Source organism: Thermobia domestica, chromosome 1 (genome assembly GCF_964235325.1).
Source record: "Thermobia domestica chromosome 1, izTheDome1.hap1.1, whole genome shotgun sequence".
In the NCBI taxonomy this organism is placed as follows: domain Eukaryota; kingdom Metazoa; phylum Arthropoda; class Insecta; order Zygentoma; family Lepismatidae; genus Thermobia; species Thermobia domestica.
In genome coordinates, this window is record NC_137454.1 from 321,556,079 (window position 1) to 321,570,641 (window position 14,563).

General features: G+C 34.5%; 1 protein-coding gene across 1 annotated transcript in view; it reads right to left on the bottom strand.

The window, feature by feature from the left end:
* The window catches only part of Tomosyn (syntaxin-binding protein tomosyn), a gene marked incomplete in the record, with an annotated part of 588,696 nt that overhangs the window by 400,709 nt on the left and 173,424 nt on the right, over positions 1-14,563 (bottom strand).

Genomic DNA, 14,563 nt, shown 5'->3' on the forward strand with positions numbered 1-14,563 from the left:
GCAAGTGAAGCCTTCCTTTAATTTTGGTGTATATACTGAATAGTGATACTACATACAAGCCATAGTTGACTCGACTTGTACAGTATTTCCATTTGTACATTCACACGTGCTGTTTTATTTGGTAATTTTTAAAAATCTAAATAGGCAAAGTTATCACCAACTCTTAAATTCGTGTAACAATAAAATTTGCGTTAAAGCAAAACAAACTGTGTTCAAAACTGCGCTATACAAGGGATTCCTGTGCTAGTTTTACAATATTATTAGCGTTCAATGGATGAAAATGATTCAAAAATGAGACATACCCCGATTGATAGATCTCAATGACCTGAACAAATTGATAGGGGTCTGAGTAAATCCTCATGTGTAGTGTTCTAGAAAAATGATTTTTTGTGTGAACCTAAAAACTGATGTTGTAATATAACTACGCAATTTATTAAGATTAAATTGATACTGAAGTATTCCAACACGGAGGTTCTCATTATGCCACTATCAAGACAACAATACACAATATGGTTAATAAGATATAGTCCAAAATTATGATTACAACTTAAACTTTAACCTTTGTTTAATATTGTCCAAAGATATTATATATATCGATCCACAGATCACATCAAGCTAGAAACGACATACCTAAGTGTAAAGTGTAATCCGTAGTTAAGGGAAAAATGAATTTTTATGGCGCTAACAATTATGCCGTCCGTTCCCAATAGCTGATAGTTTTTATTGTAATTTATTGGAGCACAGTACTGATGTCTAGAATATCGCCACTGAAGTGCATGATTTTAGTTTGAGAAGTTACTAACACTGATTAATACCGTTTCTTTGTGGACATATTTTTTGGGTATCTGCTAGTATGACGCGTTTTTTCAGGAAATTTTCTTACCGTCAGTACGTCTTACGCATTGTGGAACAAGGTACGCTGTATGCTTTAGAGAATCAATATCCTCAATTTCCGACGAAACATTTCAGTAAGTACATCCTGTTATATTCATTTTATACACACAATTCTTAAATATATGTTGTCATCATGTAAGACTTTAGCTCACTGCAAGTAATGAAAATGTGTTTCCTTTCATTGGTATAGAATATAGTAATGAATAACTAAAATAGTGTAACGCAGGCAACAGCACCATACACGCTCGTTAGTAATACTGCCATCCTCCCATTGCAGCCACTTGATATGAGCTGCTTCAAATCTCTCAAAGTAGCCTGGAGTGAAGTCTCAGACAGTTCAATGAATGTGTTCTGGAAAATATTTAAACAACTAACAATTTGAAAGATTTTTGCTCGAGCACGGCACAGCGATGTAATTCTTCAAAACGCTATGTCAAGATTTAAGGCGGCAGAAATCAATTCGTATGATCCAAACGTGTTCCGAGAAACGGCGTTTGTTTCTGGTTTAATCTCGCAGAAATGGGTAGATGTTCACAAGCCTATAACTGATAAAGAACTTACAGATTTCACTTCAGAGGGAGATAAACGTCCAACTCCAACAGATAGGTCCCTAGCTTATAATTCTACACATCATGATGAACATCAGGGACCATTACAAACTCCTGATATTAACTTCCCATACTAAAGTGTGCCTCGATAAATCTATCATCGCCCTTATTCTGCAGCGGTAGGAAAAAGGTATGGTTTCGTAAAAATACATTATCTTGTACAAAATCGCTAGCCTCCATTGAACCAACAGCACATCACTGAGACATTTTGATGTGCTTACAACTCTGGTCTATTCCCCATGAGATTATTATATGTTCGAGGAAATGAAAAAAGTTTGAAGGAAATTCTCTTTCGGTCAGGCACCAAGGTAATACCAAGATGCACTGGCTCCACTCACGCAACCATATGGACTCTTAACCAGAGGCGTCTATCGTCTGGTATTAGAATGGAAAAAGTGTACTGTCAATGGTAAAACTTATCATCATATGAGAACATTCCTTTTACCGGTTTTCGCAGAGTTCCGGTGACTTCTACAATGAGGATTCTCAAATATTCCCGCTTTAGCAAAGAGTACAAGATTTACATAATCTCTCTCCTTAGAAAATGCTCGGGACTCTGTTCGATTTCCCTCTAAAAAATAAATTAATATCATTTGTGCGATTTAAAAAAAAATCCACTTTTATTAGTCATAGGTATTCAGATAGAAATAACATACTTTGTTACTCACGTTTGGTAAGTGTTGACATTAATTCTGACATTTCAGCAAGAAACAGATAAAAACTACGTATGTTGAACTTTCATAAGGTGTACCGGTTTCTTTTTTTAGTCCAGAAATACAGTAATGTTAAAGTTATTAATGATGAATTATTTCAACTAAAAATCTATTACACTATAGCAAAGTTGGCCAGCTCGTCGACCAGCAAGTCGTGAGAGATAGCCAGCACGGGGCTTAATTCCGTAATGGTATTTGCAATGTTTGCTAATCACAATGCAAACAAATGTAATAAGTAATTACAACTACAAAGCCGACTATCGCAAACTAAAACACAAATTTTGTGATGCGTTGAAGCAAACTGGTACAGATTGAAGCACATGGTCTTTTCTTGCACCATAGACTAATCTGTGTAATCAAAATAGATTAACCCCACTAACTATAAGTACAAAGCACGTGATTCATTTTGAGCACCTTTAAAAATTACAGCATTAAACAAAAACCTCTATCGTTTGTAATTGTTTAATATGTGTTTCGCGAAAAAAATATATTTTACAACTAAGCATTTTTAAAATTAATTAGTAATAGCCGTAAAGTCGTAATAAAATGTGCCTCGTTTTTAAAAGGAGTTGTCAGGGCAATTCCTTTAAAACAAACTTTCTTTTCAGATAATATTTACAGAAAAGTTGTTTTTGGATTGTAAAGTTAGTTGTTGTCAGGGGAGACTTGTGACATTCGTGAATATGCACTGTTGTTTTGGGGAGCGAAAAAGAGTGGAAAGAAAAATTAAAAAAGTAAAAAGCAGTAACTTTTCCTTCTTTCAGCCCTCAAAACTATTATCTTGTGGCCCTTGGGTCCATTATGATTGAACATTACTGGTATATAATAAAATAAGTAGATTATCGTCAGTCATTTTTGAAATGAAAAGTAGTCCTCAAACCTAAAAACGTTGGCCATCTCTGCACTATATAAACACAAATCACAAAGAAATACAAACTCAAGTTTTGTTTATCATCAAATAAGAAAATTATGCTATTATTTTGTCAATTAACGAACTTATTACAAAATAAAACATTTTGAAATATGTATTGCATACTTCTGTGACCTAATTGATACGGTCAACATTATATTCAGTCTCCTTGGTAAAAACTCAAAGGATGGGTGGAAAGGACAGAAAACTGACCAAACTAATGGAAGTAATATACGTACATTTATAAAACATACGAAATTTTGCAGAAAGTAGAACTAAAATTCGGGATCATTCGAATATCAGAGGGACTCGAGAAAGGTCTCGGATTTTAAATCATGGGTTGGATCCTACATACCCCAAACACAGCCTATGGAAGAAAATACATAAGGAAGCCAGTTTTGTTTTTTTCATTATTTCGAAAATTTACCTTGTAACTATAGACAATCAAATCCAGAAAACAAACCTACAACTACATTTCTAGCTGAATTTTTCTGAATGTTTTAGCATTAAAACAATTTTGCCTTTGGCGAGTTTCACAACGTAAAGAATATGCACCCCACCTCTTCAACGATGACATGAATAATGAGAACAACAATAACAATAACACATTAATGATAAAGGAAAGTATCTAAGCATGCCATTCTATCATCAGAATCCAGAAACTTTTTAGCAAAAGAATAAGCTTCCCACATCAATTTACCCTAATAAATTGCTTTACAGAACAAATGTCAAAATACAACAAAAACACTAATTTTCTTCACACGTGGTAGTGCTATCAATATTGTTAATTCAGTCGCAACATTCATTTGTACCACTTCCACAATGTATATCTTAATGGTCTTTCACGGTGCTTTATACCTAGACATATTTTAAATCTCACATACTATGCGGTTTTTGTCCTGTCGCATTCTCTTTCATATATATATATATATATATATATATATATATATATATATATATATATATATATATATATATATATTAGTTAATCTTAACTTGTTTTGCCTCTTTAATTGGAAAGCAGCCAAAGTGATATTTCAACCAACAATGAAGCCGTATTCTGGCCTTGAGCTAATCAAGAAAACTATTCACAGTTAATCCAGGTTTCCTCGCTCCTGTATTCTTTTTTTGTAACAACTGAAAACTATCAACATGAAAATTAATATGCCACTCAAATATTAAATTAATCATTCATTCACTGAAGTATAAGCTGAGAAATATTTATTGTTTCTGAACTACAGTTTCCTAGTTTATTATTCTTAACGTTATAATAATAAATTCAATTATAAATATATGTATGAAATTCTATATGTAAAAATCATAAAACTAGGCATATATCTATGCAAATAAATCTTGAAATTGTACTGTTCAACCGATTACCAGAAGAATTAACTTTTTGACTAAGTAAACTCATTAAAAATAGCAAAGTACGCATATTACTTTCAAAACTTTTCTAAACTCTTTGTTAACTTGGCAACATACACAGTGCGGCAATTTGAAATCGAGACTGATTTCTCCCTCAACATGTGGCGCAGCTGTGCAAGTGTGCTGTGGTGCAAACAAAACAGGAATGTTTCATAACTAACTGATACAAAGTGCATTGATCTTTAATAGTTACGTGTCCTTGCGATAAAGTATTCTGTTCTGTCGAGCTCAGAACGTGGAGATAATAGAGAAAGCAGATTTGTAAGGATATATTGCTGTAGGTAGGTTCAACCATAACTTCGTCATAAGTGTACCGATCTTTATTTGTTTGTTTATTTTTATTTATATATTTTATTTATTTATTTTTTTTTTTTTTTTTTGAAAGGGTATACTTCCTGGGTGGTTTAAGATAAACTTCCTCAGGATGTAATGATAGTCTTCGGAGCTAGACCATGAAAGATCTCAAAATATGTGCAGCTTGAAAGCCGTAATTACCCGAGTTCAATGTGAGCATATCCACGTACAACTTCAACACAGGTGCGCCGACTTTAATAATTCTGCTTTTGTTTGAAGGAGATTACTTCCTTGATGGTTTTGTGTAAATTTCATGTGGACCCGATAATAATAGCGCGTGAATGTTTACATATAATTCCCTAACGCGTAGACCGAAATGAAAAAAAAAAAAAAAAGAAAAGAAAATGATCATTCATATTTCGTACGTCGATCCACTTCCTCGAAAGTTAGTGTCATGCCTTTGGTTTCGGGCTCTACCAAAACTACTGGAGTAACGAAAAAGACGAAAAATCAGAAGTACTTAAAAGATAAATAATCGACTTTAGAAACCCAATAAAAACATGCTCATGCATTCAAGACATCATTTAAGAGTTCAAAGTTGCACAAGAAAAGTTTTCTATCTTATGAAGAGGCAAAATCGATATAATTTTCACAGTATTTGTTTTTCTAGATTCGGATCTTCGATAAACACTCGTACCAAAATAAATTCTCAACTGCCTAATATTAGATTGCTTCTAACATCTTCAGAAATAAACTCCGAAAACTAGTTCAGTACATTTCCAACACTCGAAGCAAGCTGTTGAGCAAATACCTCTCATCTCGAGAAGCAAGAAGTACTCTGCTCGACAGACCCAAAGCAAACTTCACTTGGTAAATTTCCTTTGCTTACATTTCTGAGTGCAAACTCAAACGGAAAACAAATCGCCACAAAGTCTTGCTTCGATTTAACAGATAAGCTTTGGAACTTAATGACAAGCTAGGCTTTCTCCAACAGATTGTTTTCAAACAAAACACGCGACGGTCGCAACACAGTGACAACGATTGGAGGAAGCTGATAGAGAAACAAGTGAGAAGCGGAAGACGAAAACAGAAAACATGAAACAAAACAGCAAGTTCACCATAGTTATATTACTTGCCTAGAATACAAAATACGCTCAGACATAAGCTTGTTGTTCTAAATATAGGTTAGAGCAATACATAAGCTTGATCGTGAAATAAGGATGCTGTAGTTTTGGTTTTGGGTCTTATACCAATTATGTGCAATCATTTATTTTCGGTCAATATGTTCCAACTAATTTTCATTTATGGGTCAGGAATAGAGCTGGACGGTTAGAGAAGTCATAAATCTCAGCTTCAATTTGTAATATGGCCCGTTTTCTAACGGATAACCCAACCGAAAAATGGTTCTATTTTCTATGAATCATTCACGTGTTCTCCCAAAAATATTAATAGAAAAACATGAGAAATCGTAATTTCGTTCTAAAGTGAAACTGCAAATATACAATTACTTAACCTAAAAAGAAATCATTACATACGCTTTGGATCTTCCCAAAATATTTAAGACTATTCTGAAAATTCTCAATCTAGTGTCTGAAATAAACCGACACATTCGGTTTGTATTTTAAACCGAACCCAAACCGGTTAACCGGGTTTCGGAACACTTCTAGTCAGGAGAGAGTCAACATCACGTTTCAGAAATAATAATAATAATAATAATAATAATAATAATAATAATAATAATAATAATAATAATAATAATAATAATAATAATAATAATAATAACAATGCCGTTCCTACTGTCAGAACAGCATGCATTAGGGAAGCCACTGCAGTTTTCACCAAAACCTAATTTAATTATTACTACCGGGCTTCATATATTTTCGAACACAAAATAAGGACAGTTTCGAATTGAATAATATGGGATACTTTTCTATATTGTACATGGTACTCCTATAATAAAGGGGTATTTCATACTTAGATTTTCTGTCAGAACGATTCTTTTCAGCATTCTGAAGAGAAATGAAATAAAAGTAATTTCAATATATATATATTAGATCAATGTCGTATCAAGTAAGTTAATACCACGTTCGCTAATGGCACTCTTCTCGAAACGTAACAGCATTGCTAATTGGTATGCTATTTTTATGACGATGGCTATCGAGTTCTTACCAATTACATGTTTTAAATTTAAGAATGAGAATGTTAAACACAAATTCACAAATTACGGGACAATTTTGCATCCCTAAGAATTTTGTCGGGACGCAACCTCGTAATAAGGGACAATTCCGTGAAAATATGAGACGTATGAAAACCATAATTATTACATTTTATATATAATATAATGTCACTTTGAGAAAGCAAGGAACATTTAAATATATCTGAAGAAGAAAACAGTAAAATCTTATTTTGAAGATCTCACTGATTTCAAAGGAAAGAAAACTTCTCTATATAAATCAATGAGTCGAAAAAGAAAGATGGCGCAGGTGTTCAACACAGTTAATGTCTTGACAATATAGCATTTATGGTTACCCAATATTACTGATGTGATCATTAACTCCGTTCTCACTGAGGACAGTTATTCGCAAATAAGTCAATGGGCTCTTTCTTCCAACGCCACTTTGATGTGTCTCTGCAATTCACACATTTCCCAAACAACCTTAGTAATGCTGACCACAAAAGTTCAAAATTATGGTACAATTTGGTGTTTCATGCTTATCATCTTACTGGCTTACGTCTGCATTTACACTGTTAGTTAATTCCAACAGCACAAATCGCCTATCAACTACGACTTCCAATTCCCACGTAACATGCAATTTAGCTCAATGTATACTCCTTTACAACATGTGCATATGTATGTAGCTTGGAACAAAAATAGACAACGTTCATCGATCTTTAATATTTGGTATATTGTGCGTTATCATAGTTTGTATTGACATCAACAATAAATTCGACTAACCGCGATGGAAAAGAAAATGTTTTCTATTCACATCATCGCACACTTGGCATAGATTTGAAACAACATTTCTTAAACTGTGCTCCGTGGACCCAAGTGATTCACCATTGCCCTTATGGTCCTCTTAGATTGAACAGCCAAAAAATGACGAAAATTAAACACACTTGAATTGAGAAAAATAAAATGAAATACTTGTTTTACGTCCAACGATTATGCCGGCTAGGATAAAGACGGTGATGATTAGAAATAAATGCAACGATGGAATGAATAAAGTGGGAGGAAACGCGAGAACCCCTAGAAAACCCACGAACACGGTGTTTGTCCACTACAAATCCTACTTGGCGCGAGCTGCGATCGAACCAGGGACCCCACGCACAAGAGAAGAATGCTCTACCACTAAGCCATGGTGTCCCCCACCTGAACTGGGTATACAATTGATATACCGTAGTAAATGTAGTTGATAGATTTTGCAATTTAATAAGGTGAAGATTATACAAATTCTAATAGCTTATATAGACGGATTATTATAAAATATCTTGATAGCCTTCAGTTACTAAAAATAACTAACATCTAGTTTCTTGTATTAATACCACTCAAAAATACAATAATTTTATTAGGTAATTTTAATTAACACTGTTTAGAAACAGGATTTTTTATTATTATACAGGACTATTAAAAAAGCTTCAATTTGTTATGCGTATATTGGTATTAATACAGCTTTAAAAAAGGTAAAATTGCTTTTAAAGGAGACGGAAGTAGTGTTCTATATAACATTAAGTTTGATAAAAGCTCGTTTTGGTCACGTGCATCTTACCTAATACGTACATTTCGTAACTTAATTAATGAAATTGCTAAAGATATTTTGTAAAACTTCTTTAATACTTAAAGCAGCTAACTGAAATTATTTAAAATTTGATTGAAATACTATAAAGTTCATACTTCGCTGGAAGATTCTCGAATACCATTCCGGAGATTAAGAAATAAAATTTTGAAAATTATGTCAGCTCGATAAGCTTGTGATGGTAATATACCGTGAAAAGAATCACTCTAAATCCTTAACAGAAGAAATAAATATCACTAATTACAAGAAAATCACTTGGTTAACTTTTATATCCAGGTCAGTGGAATGGGAATGTGGAAAGGGGAGTACCCCGAGGAAACCCACGGACACGATATTGTTCACTACAAACTTACTTGGCCGGAGATCTAATCAGGTATCTCACGCACCAAAGGTAAGCCCTACCACTGAGCCACCGTAGCCCTGTAGAAATCTGTCAAAGATAAGGTGGTGAGTGGAGGTCAAATCAAGCCCGACTCGGATGTTTCCACATTACATAATCCAATGACAAAAAAACAGTTTTGCATATCATGATACTCCCATTTTAAAAAAATGTAATGCAATACGACATGCATTTCCTTTGACGCTTCCCAATCATCCCACTGTTTAGCCTAGAAATCAATCATGAATAATATAGTGAATTTACTCCATGTAAATATATATATATATATATATATATATATATATATATATATATATATATATATATATATATATATATATATATTCCACGATAAACTTCGTACTACTTATGTAACTTTCATGAAAAAAGAAAGAAATTTAAGACATACCTACGGTTGTTGTGTCTGAAATTAGAAGTAGGGGATGAGTTTGCCCCAGCATAAAAATGCATCTGTGATAAACTGGGTAAAATAATATAGTGTATCTTTTCTCTAAAATTTAAGAATTGTTCCTATTGCTTCGCTAAAATTATTGAAGACGTAGAATTCATCTCTATCTATGTAACTCTTACGGATTAGGGATAATAGTTCTAAAATTGTCTGATTTTAACTAAACATGGGACGTTTTAGTCTTTCCGATTAAGTCTAGTACTTCAGGTTGAAATCGAGTAACGGGTGACCATCCCGACTTTAAAAACGTTTAATATTGTGTTGCCCATACTATCTGCTTTTCATAAAGCATGGTACATGCTTTTTTCCAGGTTTCCAAATAGAGTCTATTGCTTAGGGCTGAGCTCGCAAGTTACCCGAATTTACCCGAATTTAATTAAATACATCAGGGTAACTCGTAAAATAATAATAACAATTATCATAATTTATTATTGATTTGAGTTAATGGTCTCTTTCCAACACCAAGCAGATATCCATTGTTTCAAGTAGGATCCTAACTACTATATTTGTTTATATTCGAAGCAAGTACTCACTGGCAATCGAAGTCGGGACCATGCGTGCTGAAAGCGCGTGAGCCACTCAGCCATGATGAAGCACAATAATAATGTTCATGGAATATAGCGTGTGTTCCTTTTGGGGCTTAAGATTTACACCTATGGAAATAGGTCACGAGCAAGATGATGAAATCTCCAAACTTAAAGAAAGAAAAAAAAAACACCTTTCGATCGTTTCTGCAGTGTTCGGAACCACTGATGAATGAAAATTAATATACTAGTAGACTAATGAAGTGAATAATGAAGGAATATTCAAGTGTGAGAACTAGGAAATACGAAGGAGAAAATCACGCTCACAGTATTAATTCAAAATTCACATACTTAATTTAAACACGCAAATATTCTCAAAGAAAAACGCTACCACTGAGGTACCATGCTACTACAATGATCATATGTATGTTGAAGAACAAACACAAATTTTAAAGCTTTGAATTTCCGATCAGTGTTTATTTTTGTATCGTTAGTATATTGTATCTAAAGCAGTTAACTTTATATAAAGTATGACAGAAATGAACATACGAAGGAACTTTTCTTTTACCTCCAAGTCATGTTTCAAAATTCATCATTAGCCCACTTCGAAATGATTTTCTAATTTATTTGAAATTGTGGAAAGAAAGTATACATGTAATGAACTGTAATTAAATAACATGTATAGGGAAAAAAAAGTTTCGTTCCCTTCCTGGAACTGTCTTCGAATAGCTTTAGGATTTGACAATGGCTATATGGTTACCATAAGGCGCATGAGACCCAGATTTTATTTCCGGTGGAACCCCATGGTTCTTATACATTAAGCTGTAGATCCACGTGTTATATCTCTAGTTTTGGTGCTAACTGCATGCTAAACTCGAATAACATAAATATTATCTGGGATATTATATTGAATAATTGATTCTTTAAAGTTTTTAATAAAATTTACTGGAATTACTACACTGCACAACTACTTATATTAGAATATTGCTTTTGCCGCTAACTGTACAGATATTTTTTCTCATTAGGAATATGTTTAGTCAAACAACTATTTGAAGTAACTGAAATTGTAAAGTACTTTTGTGACACACATTAATAGTAAACAGTAAACTAACTAAATAATGTTATCCAACTGCAACTCCACTATAAATAATAATAAAATCTATTAGTTTCTCTTCGAATAATTAATATCTTATCCTTGAACTTCGACCAAAGTAGAAAAGGGGTGTAGATCTTATTTTTCCGTAATGAAACGGATCACGATACAAATCCCAAGAGAACATACTATATTGACTGAAATAAATAATATAACATTACGTGATTTTCTGCATTAAGACATACTGTACACGCAGAAACACATTAATTTACCGAGAATGTGAACAGAATCTCAGGCTCGGAGCTATGAAAAGAATGCATATTTTTCTTTGGTATACAAAGTTTTTTTTTTCTTTTTTTAAAAAAAAGAAAAGCATGTGACATGAAGCAGAACATATTTCTCATTACCTCAGACGAATCTCAACTCGTTGATAAAGAAACAGTTCAACTCACATCCCCACCCTCCCTTCGCGCCCTCTCGGTTCACACGCAGCTGCGACACTAGCATGAAGCCGAAGCCTCCCGAGCGTAGCCGAGCAGATGAACACAGTAAGATCAATATCGCTCGCCCAGGTCGAGGCTGCCTGGCCGTCAGCCTGCAGGCAAAAGCGATGTTATGCTATGCCTACCATAGTCTCTAATCTGCTACAATCAATACACAGGCGAAATGAGGAGAAAACGAGGTAGCACAGGTCGCTTATTAAGAATCTAATAGGTGTTCATCTGCCGCGTGGGACTTCACTATATACAATCATTGTAGTACACCATCTCCTTGACCACGTGCATCTATTATGACGCAAGTATGCGTCAACTTCATACCTCAGACCTTTATCGCGGACACGCCGGCACCAACACATGGACCTCCAACACAACTACAGCTTGTCAAACTTTTTAGAATAAATTATGTCTTGGAGGGTGAACTTATTTTATAAATTATAAGAACAGAGCAAACCATCAAATCATCATTACGTTTCGTGTGTGCGCGCGTTCAATCAACCGCATTTGAGAATTAATTCCTAATTTTATTCGACCAACGAAAGTAATAAGTGTAAAATTCTCAATACTCGAAATGTTATATTATATACATTTTCATCCTTATCTTCCTTTTATACGCGGTAACCAGTTACTTTTTGTTCAATTCAGAATGTGAAAGAAACAACAAAATATTATGTTTAACATTTTAGGAGTTTTGTCCGTTCAATTGAAGCAGATTATCAGAAATCATATGGATTATAATGAATTAATTAGTAGCACAATAAAGTGGATAGAGATAGTAATACACACGACGAGGTTACAAGTGTAAACAGAGCTAGATGGAATTTATCTGCGAAGAAACAATATGGTGCAAACAGGTTTCGAATCTCGTAGCTCTATGCACTTAACCACTAAAGCTTTACTAATAAAATTATATTGCTGACAATCGTGTGATGCATGCTTCAAACATGGTTGGGCCAATTGCCTTTCCCCAGATTTTCGAAGAGAGTTCAGTTCTTCGCAATACATGTATTATATTTTTACTCACACTATAATATATTAACTGTAATTACTTACTATTAGGGACATAGTGGTTTAGTGGTATATGCTCAAATCTGGTGCGAGGAATTCCTGGTTCTACAGGGTGTTACAAAAATGTGTCGAAAGATTTTGGGAATCGATTTCTCACATCAAAATAAAAAAGAAGGATCTGTGCTCAAAAGTGGATAGTTTCAGAGTTAAAGGATCCCGAAAATATGAAACAAGAGAACTTTAAAAGTTTATAGCTCCACTACTATAGGACCTATCGTAGTCGGGTCAAGACATCACTAAGGAACTGGTATGTGGACTATCCAAATATACATATTTAAATTATGCTCCAGTACTTGCACACCAATTTTTTAGAGAGGTAGGTGGAGAGTGGTCATGTACTCCCAAACAGCCTCTCTGAAAATGTTGTGCAAGTACCGGAGGTTCTGAAAGATGGATATTTGGATAGTTTACTAATCTTCAGTGATGTCTTTACCCGACTATGATCGGTCCTATAGTAGTGGAACTATGGAACTTTAAAGTTCATTTTTTCACGTTTTCGGCACCCTATAACTACGAAACTATGCACTTCCGACCACAGGTCCACATGAGCTTTTCTTTTATTTTGATATGACGAATCTAGTCCCAAAATATTGTGACAATTTTTTGTAACACCCTATAAATTATGCTATGTGAGTTTGTGGTGGATAACATCGTGTCCATGAGTTTTCTCGGAGTTTCTCGTTTCCTCCCACAGTATCATTCCATTCGTTCATAATTAGTCCTTTCTTTAATCATCCATCTCCTCTAGCTTCACTTTCTCGGAGTTTCTCGTTTCCCCCCACAGTATCATTCCATTCGTTCATAATTAGTCCTTTCTTTAATCATCCATCTCCTCTAGCTTCACTTTCTCGGAGTTTCTCGTTTTCCCCCACAGTATCATTCCATTCGTTCATAATTAGTCCTTTCTTTAATCATCCATCTCCTCTAGCTTCACTTTCTCGGAGTTTCTCGTTTCCCCCCACAGTATCATTCCATTCGTTCATAATTAGTCCTTTCTTTAATCATCCATCTCCTCTAGCTTCACTTTCTCGGAGTTTCTCGTTTTCCCCCACAGTATCATTCCATTCGTTCATAATTAGTCCTTTCTTTAATCATCCATCTCCTCTAGCTTCACTTTCTCGGAGTTTCTCGTTTCCCCCCACAGTATCATTCCATTCGTTCATAATTAGTCCTTTCTTTAATCATCCATCTCCTCTAGCTTCACTTTCTCGGAGTTTCTCGTTTTCCCCCACAGTATCATTCCATTCGTTCATAATTAGTCCTTTCTTTAATCATCCATCTCCTCTAGCTTCACTTTCTCGGAGTTTCTCGTTTCCCCCCACAGTATCATTCCATTCGTTCATAATTAGTCCTTTCTTTAATCATCCATCTCCTCTAGCTTCACTTTCTCGGAGTTTCTCGTTTCCCCCCACAGTATCATTCCATTCGTTCATAATTAGTCCTTTCTTTAATCATCCATCTCCTCTAGCTTCACTTTCTCGGAGTTTCTCGTTTCCCCCCACAGTATCATTCCATTCGTTCATAATTAGTCCTTTCTTTAATCATCCATCTCCTCTAGCTTCACTTTCTCGGAGTTTCTCGTTTTCCCCCACAGTATCATTCCATTCGTTCATAATTAGTCCTTTCTTTAATCATCCATCTCCTCTAGCTTCACTTTCTCGGAGTTTCTCGTTTCCCCCCACAGTATCATTCCATTCGTTCATAATTAGTCCTTTCTTTAATCATCCATCTCCTCTAGCTTCACTTTCTCGGAGTTTCTCGTTTTCCCCCACAGTATCATTCCATTCGTTCATAATTAGTCCTTTCTTTAATCATCCATCTCCTCTAGCTTCACTTTCTCGGAGTTTCTCGTTTCCCCCCACAGTATCATTCCATTCGTTCATAATTAGTCCTTT